Consider the following 12,714-nt stretch of genomic DNA (forward strand, 5'->3'; position numbering starts at 1 on the left):
TCTGTGTAGCCCTGGCTGTCCTGGAACTCACTCTGTAGACCAGGCTGGCCTCAAACTCAGAAATCTGCCTGCCTCTGCCTCCCAAGTGCTGGGATTACAGGCATTCGCCACCACTGCCCAGCCAAGATGTAGAATTCTCATCTCCTCCTGAACCATGTCTGCCTACAGGCTGCCATACTTCCTGCCGTGATAGTGGACTGAACCTCTGAAATTGTAAGCCAGCCCCAATTAAATGTTTTCTTTTATAGGAATTGATTTGGCCATGGAGTCTCTTCCCAGCAATGGAAACCCTAAGGCAATCTCTGTCAAGCATAACATGTCCTAGGTTCCATGAGTCTCTGTCTCAAGAAAATCAAAAATCGGGCCAGCAAGATGGCTCAACAGGTAAAGGTGATTGCCACAAAAGCCTGGTGACTTGAATTCAATTCTCAGAACCTGTATGGAGGAAGGAAAGAACAAATTTCCAAACTTGACCTTTGACCTCTTCTAGCTCAACAGTGGCTGGCATACACCCACACTTACACACACACACACCAATAAATAAATAAATAAACAAACAAACAAACACATACATATAGAAACTTCTTGAAAAATCAAAAACAAAGACAAGTGATGGTTCTGTATATGTGTAGAAGTGGGACACAGCAGCACGGCCCTGAGAACAGCCATTATCTGAGGAAGAAACAAAACTTAATAATCTTGCATTTGAGACACTCAGTTGCGTGTTTTAAAGCATAAATTATTCATAAAAGGCGAGGAATCCAGCCACTTGGGAGCACCAGGCACCATCAGAACTGATCATTAACTAATTGAGCAGCAGTAATTGATCACCAGTCACTTCTTATACCAAGCTCCTTTGGTGCCTTGTTCTACTTACATTACAAATTGCCCTGGCATCGATAAAGCAGAAACCCCCAGCCATCTGGCCTGGCCTGTATTCCAGCATGCCAGGTTTTCAAAGGACCAGGGTCTAAAGACTGACATTTGGGGTTCCTGTGTCTTCCCCTTACTCTCTCCCTGATGTCTCATTGATTCTGATGTCTTATTTATCTGAGTTAAAACTTTGTATATTGCTATATCCCAAGACTCTCCTTGGTAAAGCTGATGGGAACTTTCTTCAGTGGGAACGGCAAAATCCCTCTCTATTTGTTTTTCCTAGCGGCTTGCACAGAAACTAAGACCTCCTTCAAAGCTCTACATCCAAAGGGGGCTTGTCTCGCCAACCCAGACACTAGGGCTCACTTTGAGTCCTTACTACCTATTTGTCTCAGCAAAGGACTGAGGAGCCTGCAGTCACTGCTGGATGGCTTGAGGGAGATGTTATCCTTTACCCGACATAAATTTTGAACACTAAAGTACCTGAAAACATATACCATCCACCTATATAAAAAAAAAATAGATGGAATTGCAGCAGCACACTGGTGTTTGTACAATACACATCCTTTTAAAATATTGTTTTTCTGAATTTTTTCTTTTCAGTCCCAAATGGAAAATGAAGCAAGCCTGCATAACAAACACAAGGGCTGGAATGTTATTCTCTGTGTGAAATTTTACAGCAACAATTATTTTTAGTAACATCTGGGCCAAATGTTCTCGCTGGACTTGGTTTATTCTGAAATTGGACACTATGCAATACCAGGATGAAACACACAAAACCCACAGTCCTAGGCTACAAATACCTCTAGAGTTAGAATTAATATGCTATCCTACATATCAACTAAGTTTCAGTAAGGACAAAATTCGGAATGTGGAACAATTACGGCCTTTTCTGAGCAAAGTAAAACATTTTGTGACTAAAAAAAGGAGAAAAATCTACTTTTCAAGTCCACTTGCTCTCTGTCGGGGATGGTTTCATGTTTCCTTCATTCACAGTTCTATTATGGATGGTTTAATGTCCCATTTGTTATAAAAAGCCAATAATATCAAGTCCCAAAGGGAAAGGCACAAAGTACAGCGTCAGTGCTTCAGCTAAATGGGGACAGACACGTGTGTCCAACTTCTACAGTCTATTTGTCTCATTAGCAGCACTTGAGTCCCATAATTACACTTCATACACACACACACACACACACACACACACACACAATGTTGGGGGTAAAACCCAAAACATCACATGTAGCTCTACCCCTGCATTTTCTTTTTTTGTTTTTTGGTTGGTTGGTTGGTTGGTTATTTTTGGTTTTTCAAGACAGGGTTTCTCTGTGTAGCCCTGGCTGTCCAGGAACTCACTCTGTAGACCAGGCTGGCCTCGAACTCAGAAATCCTCCTGCCTCTGCCTCCTGAATGCTGGGATTAAAGGCATGCGCCCGGCACCCCTGCATTTTCTGATACAGGATCTTGCTATGTAGCCAAGGCTGGACTTGAAATCAAAATTCTCCTACCTCTTGTGTGTCACAGACCTAATGCCAAGAGTATACTTTTTGCTGTATGTTTGTTTGCTAGTCTTTTTCAAGACACAGTTTCTCTGTGCAGTGCTGGCTGTCCTGGAACTTACTATTTAAACCAGGCTGGCCTCAGAACTCAAAGATCCACCTGCCTCTGCCTCCCAAGTGCTGGGATTAAAGGTGTGCACCACCATGTCCAGCTCTAAGAGTACTTTTAAGTGTCTAAAACAAGACCCCAACAAAGTGAGTTCTGAATGCATGGCCTGAACGGACTTCAAAACCCAACTTAGTAAAAAATAAAACACAAGCAGTGTGGTTCAAATCAAGTTTTATTTTCTATTTTCTCTTAACATGGTAAGGACTCCTGAACTGGAATCTCAGCTTACACGTCTCCAGCTGGACTCTCCCTGGTGCTGGCTCTGCAAACAACCAAAATCCTGGTCCAAATACTCTGGGAAAAGGATAACATTTGGCCCTTCTCTCCGGAGGCTTAGAGACACCAAGGGCAAGTGGGCAGCAAAGTATTGGAACTCAAGGACATGGGTGAAATGTAAAGCAGGGAAATGAAATAAATACAATATTCCATCTCTCTAGACCTACAGGAATAAGTATCTGATCAGCATGATTGATTATTTTGAGAAGTTCTCGATCACTATATAATTATAAATTGGGTTTAAGCAGTTCCCTTGATAGTTTAGTGTTTTGCCATCGACCCAGTAATAAGTAGAGAAAACCACGCCCACGATCTTTCCGAGAATGACCATGCAGTGTAAGTTGATTGAATAGAGTGAATGAAGAAGGGATCTAAATAATGTCAACACACTCAGTACTGGGTCTTGAAAGATGGAATTTTCTTCCCATAGAGGACAGTAGGTATTTCTATAAATTAGTATGCACAAAAATGTTTTCCTACCCAGTCAGCTCAGTGGTTGTGTTGTACCTACATATTCTCTCTCTCTCTCTCTCTCTCTCTCTCTCTCTCTCTCTCTAAAGATTTACTTATTTATTTATTTTATGTATGTGAGTACACTGTCACTGTCTTCAAGCACACCAGAAGAGTCATCAGATCCCATTACAGATGGTTGTGAGCCACCACGTGGTTGCTGGTACCTGAACCCAGGACCTCTGGAAAAGCAGTCAGTGCTCTTAACCTCTGAGCCATCTCTCCAGCCTGTATCTACGTTCTCAAAAGGTTCGTAGGTCTTCTTCCCCATACTCAAGACAAAGGACAAAAATAGGCTAAAGACTTATATAACACACAAGGTTCAAAAAACAATAGACAGTTTTACAAGAAAGGTCTCCCCCTAAACAATTTACACAGTTAAATGTACATGGACTTTAAGAAACTGTTAGAAAAGACAGCATTAATCATTTTAAAGGAAGGAAGGAAAGAGGGAAGGAAGGAAGGAAGGAAGGAAGGAAGGAAGGAAGGAAGGAAGGAAGGAAGGAAGGAGAAAGGAAGGAAGGGAAAGGAACGGAAAGGAAAAGAAAAGAAAAGAAAAGAAAAGAAAAGAAAAGAAAAGAAAAGAAAAGAAAAGAAAAGAAAAGAAAAGAAAAGAAAAGCCAACTGTAAGTCAAACTGATCCCAAATGCTAATCTCAGGTTTCAGGTTGAATCTGGGGACATCAGGGCACAGGGAACAGTAGCATCAGGCTCTCACGTGGGATGCTACAGACAATGGGCTGATCCATAACTTCAGTCTACTTTAGACCCTTGGATGGATGGGCTAAGAGCCCAGTGAGCTGTAATAACCCTGAAAAGCTTTTGGCTCTGGCTGTGAACACATTAGCATGAACTTAAATCTGTTTCTTTGTTAGTAACAAGAGATATTTGCTTGCACTTTCTGCCTAAATGGATTGGATAAAGAACCTAAGACCTCTAACAATGGAATTCGCAACTGGTACAGCTGCTAGTCACAGCTTTGGGCCCCAAATGAACTTTTGTGTGGAGGAGAGGGTGACATTTCCCCTTAGCTGTCCCTCCTTGAAACAGGCAGACTTTTATGGGATGTTTCTGTCCACATTACGGAATTCATGCTTTATTTCCCTTTCTTGGCTCCTCTCTGCTGTAATCTAAAGTTTGCTATATGTTATCATTTGGAGGGGTCCTTAACGATGTCACCATTTAGAAATGTCACACATCCAGCCCTTTGTTTCTGAGCTAGAGCGCACAGACTGTTTAGAACAGTATGCCAATTATTCTTGCTAGGACTACTCAAAGCCAGGAGGATGAATTTCTCCCAACATATCACTTAGCTTAATATCTAAAATGAAAAGAGCCCCTCACTGCACCAGTAAAAGTTGGTATTTACACAACAAACAATCAGAGGACCTCTGTATTGAAATCAAGGTTCCTATAAACGGTAATTGAATAACATGCAACTTAATGTTGTGTTTGTTGTTTTTATGTACACTTAGACGAATTACATGTGACACTGATTCATATTTATACTGATTGCAAGTCAATAAATGAATTTCACTCTGACTAAAATTAGGCTGAATATTTAACAGATGGGCATTCTAATAACATTATGGAGCAATATTTAATTGGATTACTTTTTTGTTTCCCCTGAGAGCCAGAGTCTCACTATGTAGCACTGGCTGGCCAGGAACTGACTATGTAGAGCAGGCTGTCCTCAAATTCACAAGGATCAGCCTGTAAAGGCCTGTGCCTCCACCCATGGCTAGTTGGATTACCTTTGAACTCTCAGTAGAGATGAGTGTGTAGCTCAGTGGTAGAGTACACCCCAGGGTTCAATCCCCAGCATCAAAGTGAATCAGAGAAACAGATAATGGCATACTCCGAAGCCAGCATGGCAACATTGTATATACTTGTTTCATTAGTCAATCAACAAGAATTTTTTTAACCCAGATTAGGCCTAGCATGAATTTAAAAAGAGAAAAATTAATCTGAAACTTTATAGTAAATTAAACATCATCTAAATAGTTTTAAATAAGTCATCTTGATAGGCCTATATTAAACCAAGAATATTGTACAACTCAGGAAACGAACCAGATGGGAGGCCTTGGAAAGTGGGTGGGTGTGGTGTTTGCAGTAACCGAGAAACAGTGTATGAACTCCTTAAGAAGGGCAGTCCCAAATCCCACAAAGACAAGCTCAGAAAAGCCTAAGGACCAGGCATTTATAATCTCACCACCAGACCAGGAAAAGCAGAGACCCGTGTTCTTTCTTTTTTCTCTTCGTTTTTGTTTTCTGTTTGTTTATTTTGTTGGTTCTTTGGTTTTATGAGACAGGATTTCTCTGTGTAATAGTCCTGGCTGTCCTGGACTCACTCTGCAGACGAACTCACAGACATCCGACTGCCTCTGCCTCCAGAGTACTGGGATTAAAGGTGTGTGCCACTATGCCTGGCCACCTCGTTTTCTTTTTCTTTTCTTCTTCCTCCCCCACCCCACCCCCACCCATGTGTGTTTTTTGAGACAGGGTTTCTCTGTATAGCCTGGCTGTCCTGGAACTCACTCTGTAGACCAGGCTGGCTTCAAACTCAGAAATCTACCTGCCTCTGCCTCCCAAGTGCTGGGATTAAAGACATGAGCCACCACTGCCCGGCCACCTTGTTTTCTTAATAGCACCTTTGTGATCTTTTCTAAGACATTTGGAAAGGAACATGGAGTTATGATGATTTTACTATCCTAGTAATATAATATTTTAGTAAAATGAAAAATAATCTAAAAGAGAAAAGCCACTTGTTTTTAAGGACATGCTCTCCCCTTAGCCTGAGATATGCAGAAGCTGCCCTAAGCTCAAGTCATGAGTTCTAGGCACCAAACTATGTTCGCTCATCAATTTTCCTCCCTATAAATATTGTTAGTCCTCAGCTCTAGCCCCAGTGCCTTCCCTGAGATGTAGAGTGTCACTGACCCCTCCCTCTCAAATGCACACTGCCGAAATTTATAAGTAAGATAGCCATTAGCCAAGCTTATGGGGACTTGACAAATCGGTAACTGTCTCCAATTTTTTCCATATTAATATTAGTTTTGTTTTATTTTGAAACAGACTCTCACTCTGTAACCCTGGCTGGCCTGAGATTTACCAGGGAAGACCAAGCTGGCTTCAGACTCACCACTGAGTAGGCTGCGCTTTCCTCCCAAATACTGGGATCGAAGGTGAGTGTGCACCACCATACCACACCCAGCTAACAACAATTTTTTAAAGAGATTTGATCTAAAATGCTCACGAGTAAGCTTCTCCCTGAGAAACAGGTAGTGTGGTCAAAGGAGGGCTCCTCACCCTCACACATAGGGTATTGATGTGCTCAAGTGTGGGCAACATGTTATCAGGCCCCCACATTCAGAGAGACTATCTTGGCATGGGACCAAAAAGAGGGTCTATCTAGCCTGAGGAGGCAGGGAGAGCTGGTTTAGAGAGACCTCCTCCAGAAACAGTCTTCATATTGGGCTCCCCTAAGTGAAGAGGCTCACAAGGACCAGCCCTTTCCAGAACAAGTCTACCTTCACTCCATAGCTTGGAAGCAGGAATATATATATATATGTGTGTGTATATATATATATATATATATATATATATATATATGTATATATATATTTCTTTCATAAAGCTTATACCTGTAGCACACGGGATGGAGAAGATGAATCCTATCCCTGTTTCTGCATTAGCTTATGCAATTAAAGGGGACGAAATGGGAAGAGAGGACTCCATGTTAACAGCTCGATGGGTGGGGCAAGCTCCTGCCTGTTGTCTGGTGTTCTATGACTTAAACCATGGATGGCAGAAAGCCTTAGAGAAGAACAGACCACATCTAAACAGACCTTTGCTTCCATTCCAAACACCCTAAAAGTTTCTTCAATGCTCAAATACTTCTGGAATCAGTCTTTGGCCCCAAAGTGTCAAAGTCTATTGCTTATAACAGGTTATCTCATTATTTTTCTAAAAGGGGGAGGCACCATTGCTTAAAAACAGGGCATAATTATGTGCATGTTATTTTTCAAGTCGATATCACACACCTGGACCTAAAACTCTATAAAGAGTTCCCAGGGAAGAGGGGTCTCCGGCCAGATAAAATACACAAATCTGTTCTCCTGAATCTCCCTTCTATTGCCTTCCAAGCACACACATTTATTTCCAGCCTCTGAAAGAAACGGAGTATAAGATATCGGGAGGAACAGTAAGATGGCATTCCATCTCTGTTCTTGTGCTCCAAAAAGGCCACACCTAAGATGCTGGAGAGCTGAGGCTCATGCCTGAGGCACGAGTGCAGCTCCTCACTCCTGTCACCCATAAAACAGGAAACAAAACAACAGTGCTTAGAAATCTTCACTTCTCCCTCTGCTGCACCTTAGTTGGGCTTTGGAAGCAGAAAAGAGAATTCGCTTGCTGGGAAACAGAGTGAGAACTCCATCATTTTTCCTCCGCTGTCTGTGTTCTGCCAGATGATGGTACCTAGTGCAAAATTTAACCATTAAAGGGGGGGCAATCTCCTAGCAACCCCAGTGTTGGGCAAAACTAATCAAGTGTCCACACTACGGCTTCACCCTGCCTCTCCTCTTATCACCTACTCCCCCAGAACAGGGAAGGGTGGCAACCACTACATGGTCCTTTGGCACAAGCACAACCTGAATCTTAAGAAGCAGTGATGTTGACTGAGGGAGTTCCCACCCTCTCTGCGCCCCTCTCTTGCCACAGAGAAAACAAGTCCACACAGGGTTAAGAGAATCTGAAATCAATTCACTTTAATCGGGTCTAAAAGAAAAATCTGCCTTGCAATTACAAAAGAAAAAGGGAAAGGAAAAACCCCCGAAACTGCACATCAGAAAAACACATCACATGAAGAACAAACCAAAATCGGGGCTGGGGACCATCTTGAACATCGGGCGCTGCCTTTGACCTCCCGGGATGGCATATAAAACCATGCTGCCCAGCCCAGATCCCGAGAGCGATTTACAAAGGGCTTCCAACATCCCCCCTTTCCACAGCAACACTTCCTCCCGGCTTCCCAAACGCTCCGAACAAAGACCTTCTTGAAGCACTTACTGGAGCAGCAGCTTCTCTCAGCGATTGCCCGTGACCACGCAGCAGGAGGGGCCCGGAGAAGGGCGAGTCGGAGTCCCCAGCTTCCCTGCCTGCTGATGTGTATGAGACAGCAGCCCAGGAACCGACTTTCCCATCACAGCCTCAGACTGTAATCCATGTGCTTCCCGCGGGCCAGTCCCAGCTGCCTACAGAGCACCACATGATCTGCTCTGACATCAGATCAGCCCCGAGACAGCCCATCCCATCCGCCAGCCCCTTCCACGCTTGTGAGTTGCATCACTCTGAGCCCTGGGTTGCATTGGAGCAGGTGGTGTACAGAGTCCGGAACTGTTGTTTTCTTACAAGATATTTTTGGGTGGTCTGGTTCCTTCTGTTTCTAGCAGACGGGGTAAAGCAGACTACACTTGCATTTGGATTTGTTCACAACCTGTATGTAACAGAAGCACGGCAGTGACTGGAGACCCACTCCTGGTTCGGAAGAAGGGCAATGAGTCAAGATGCCAATGCTATGGGAGTGACCTCATCTGCAAAAGCCACCGACACTGTCCAAACCACCTTGCAACACATCATCCATCTCGTGTGTGTGTGTGTGCGTGTGCGTGTGCGTGTGCGTGTGCGTGTGCGTGTGCGTGTGTGTGTGTGTGTGTGCGCGCGCATACTTTAAGCAAGTCATCACAGTATGGTTCATGGAAGACCTCGGAGACATAACCATTAGACTTGGTGCAGTATGAAGTTCTCATCAGGAGAGAGCTCACCTATAGTCCAACCAAAATACACTTACAGACCCACACAGCAAAAGGGCAGGGGGAAATGGAGAAAGCCTATTTGCACTGAATGCATTCAGCCACCAACCATTTATTTAATCACCCATAAATCACCTGACAACAAAGGAACCTATCAGAAGGGGTTGTGGGGGGGGGGGGCATGCATATTTCTGTTTCCATTCCTGTGATAAGAAAAGAAAGTAATGGGGTTTTCAAGGCTCCTCCTCTCCAGCGCCCCCACACTGAGGTCACAGTGTGGCTGCCACACCCACATTTTATATGGTGCTGGGGTTCAGAACTCAGCCATTCATCTTTGCACAGCAAGGGCCTTCCATTAAGCCTCCTAAGTCCCTTCTTATCTTTGTCCCTTTGAGACAAGGTTTTACTTTGTAGCCCAGGCAAGTCCCCAACTCACAGCAACCTCCATGACTCAATCTTGGGGTTACAAATATGAGCCACCACAGATGGCTTTAAATTGGAAGGCTGTTAGGCAAACCGTGTTTTATTCTAATTTCATTATGGTATATTGTAATGAATACAAAATTTAAGGTATTTAATCCCAGCACTCGGGAGGCAGAGGCAGGCGGATTTCTGAGTTCGAGGCCAGCCTGGTCTACAAAGTGAGTGCCAGGACAGCCAGGGCTACANCCAGCCTGGTCTACAAAGTGAGTGCCAGGACAGCCAGGGCTACACAGAGAAACCCTGTCTCGAAAAACCAAAAAAAAAAAAAAAAAAAAAAGAAAATTCAAAGTCACTAAGGGTTTGTTGTTGTTGTTCTTTCGTTTTGTTTGTTTGTTTGTTTGTTTGCAAGACGGGGGTCTCTCTGGGTAGCCTTGGCTGTCTTGGAACTCATTCTCTATGTGAGGCTAGACTTGAACTCACAGAGATCTACCTGCCTCTGTCTCCCAAGTGTGTCCCTGCCTTCAGGCCATCATTAAAGTTTTCATGAAGAAAAATCACAACCCAAACAGACAGTGGTAATCAAAAGTGGAAGTGCAGAACAGACAGTAGTAATCAAAAGTGGAAGTGCAGCAGATGCTTCAAAAGCTGCTTTTCTTAAAGACCATTTGAGGCATCGGGGCAAAGGCCTAACATCGAAGCCTCCATTTTTATCTCTCTGCTTCCTCTCATTTAGCTGAAGATGCGAAAATTAACTCATCATCCTAAAAGCCATCCTTGTGTTCTTCAGAACACCTTGCTGGAACAGTGCCTCAGTGATGTGGGGGAACCACACCCTGACCAGGACTGCTTAAGTAAGCGTAGCTCACAGTCTTTAAAAACCTAATCAGCATCCTAAAGTTGGAGTTGGGGTTCCTGGACTTTATGTCTTCCTCTCCCTTCCCCAATGTGACCAAAGCAATCAAATCTCCCTTTGTCTGCTTTTCACCACTATTCCATTGTTCCTCTCTTTAGCTGAAATACTGAGATGGGTGGTCAAGCCTCACCTGTCATGGTTGCTGGAGGCCAGGAAAAACCCTAGCAGAGAAAATTACCCTCTTTATTTTAACTTCCTATGCATTAGGGTCCCTAATGCAGTTCAGGCATATATGTGGAAACAGTTAAAAAAGCATTGAACACCATGCACCATGGTATCATTTCTAGTGACTTAAACCCCATACCCTCAGAGACACTACACAGTTTCTGATGCTTCGTGCATAACATCAAAGAAATGGAGTCAGCCTAGATGTTCATCAGAGACGAGTAGATAATGGAAATGTCAGAAGTATATGCACGATGAAATGTTACTCAGCTGTGAAGAAAACTAAAATGTTTCTGAAAGGGAACAGATCTGAAGTACAATATTAAGCAAGGAGACCCAGATTCAGAAATTCAGAAAAAAAAAATTCAGTGTGTCCTCTCTCATATGCAGATCTTAGCCTGTAATGTGTGTGTGTGCGTGTGTGTTTGTAGGGGTGGGGGTGGGAAAGAGTAAGGAAAGGAGACCAAGAGAGGGTAAAGATGGGTGATGGAGATGAGAAGTGAGCAAAAAGACACATGGAAACGGGGAAAAGACTGGGCAGTGAGGACCAAAGGGCAGCGGAGTCTGAGTAAGACTAGGCAGGAGGAGACTCCATAAAACACTTTGATCAAAAATAGCATAATGATGTCTAATGTTCCATATGCTAATTTTAAATTTTTTAAAAATACCTTTAAATGATAAAAGAATCGTGTGGCCACTGTGGTAGAGTAGAAAGTCCAGACAGCTGCTGTCCAGACTTTGCTTCCTGCACAAGTCTTGCCATTTCCCAGGTGATGAAGTGAATCGAGCATTCTGCTCCTTGTCATAAGCTCCTTTCTCACAACCCTGAGTTCATGCTATTGGGCTGACTGGAAGGAGAGGGACAACCACACGCAGCTGCAGGCTGAGAGCTAGCAACCAAGGAATCCCACGATTGAGGCTGGAAACCTCTCGTCTCCAGGAAGCAGAGAAGAGCTGGAGCCTGGCTTACTCATAGATGACCAGTGGTTTGCTCAGTTGTACTATCTAATGAGTCTCCCGAAAACCCTAAGTAGATGGGCCTGGTGGCTCTTACCCTTAATCCCAGCAATGGAAGACTGAAGCAGAAGGATCGCCTCAATTTGAAGCCACCATAGGCCAAATAGTAAACTCAAAGGAGGCCTGGACCACAGAGACCCTTTCACAAAAACAAAAACAAAACAAAACAACAACAACAAATAACTGTAAACTGCATGGCAGGGGCTTCTGAGCTGGCAAAAAAAATTCAAATTCCACAGAGTTCACAAGGATGGAAGCCCTTCACTAAAGACCCTTCCTAACCTCAAATTACATCAAGGTTTTTTATTTGTGACCTTACTAACTCTGTGTGTGTGTGTGTGTGTGTGTGTGTGTGTGTGTGTATGTTTGTGGTGTGTTGTGGTATGTGAGTGTACCAGAATACTTTCTACAGCACGTGTGTGGAGGTCCAAAAGCAACTTGCAGGAGCTAGCTCTCTCCTTCCGTCATGTGGGTTCCAGGGATCAAACTCAAATTGTCAGGCTTGGGGCAGGCACCTTCCCCCACTGAGCCATCTCCCGGAGCCAGCTCTGCTCTGCTTCAGATTTTGAGACAGAGTCTATCACAAAACTTGCCAGGTCAGCTAAACTCACTGAACAGCAAGACCCAAAGATCCTCCTATCTCTGCTTCTCCAGGTTTGGGGCTTACAGGTTATGTCCCCAAACCTGGCTTTCATGTGGGCCCCGTGGATCTGAACTCCGGGCCTCATGGTTTACAGGCAAGCACTTGACCAACTGAGCCAGCACCCCAGTTCCCCCAATACTCTTTATAACAAGCCAGTAATGGGGACTAAAGTATTTCCTTGGGTTCTGAAAGCTGCTGCAACAAATTAGCAAATGAAGGGAATTCCAGTTTACAGCCAAACTGCACAGAAGTAGGGGTAGTCAGTAGCCCTATTATGATTGTAACTGGCATATGGAATTGAGGGCGACTTTGAAGGACTGAGCTCTTAACCTCTGGTGCCTGCATTAACTGTGCGTAGTTAGTGTTAGAGCTGAATTAAAATTTCAGACACCCAGTGGGAACCTGCCGAGAGAT

General features: G+C 43.9%; 1 protein-coding gene across 39 annotated transcripts in view; it reads right to left on the reverse strand.

The window, feature by feature from the left end:
- Ank2 (ankyrin 2) overlaps nucleotides 1-12,714 on the reverse strand; it is a 583,460-nt gene that overhangs the window by 480,010 nt on the left and 90,736 nt on the right. For 3 of the 39 annotated variants that reach the window (XM_029474819.1, XM_029474809.1, XM_029474799.1), the window contains exon 1: nucleotides 8,397-8,571. The exons of 34 other annotated variants lie outside the window; for them this stretch is intronic. The gene's annotated coding sequence lies outside the window, so the exon portion shown is untranslated. Of the gene's footprint in view, nucleotides 1-8,396; nucleotides 8,606-12,714 lie in introns of those variants that run through there. 2 more of the 39 variants (XM_021159015.2, XM_029474822.1) reach the window with 1 other exon arrangement.

This window comes from Mus caroli, chromosome 3, assembly GCF_900094665.2.
Source record: "Mus caroli chromosome 3, CAROLI_EIJ_v1.1, whole genome shotgun sequence".
NCBI classification, from domain to species: domain Eukaryota; kingdom Metazoa; phylum Chordata; class Mammalia; order Rodentia; family Muridae; genus Mus; species Mus caroli.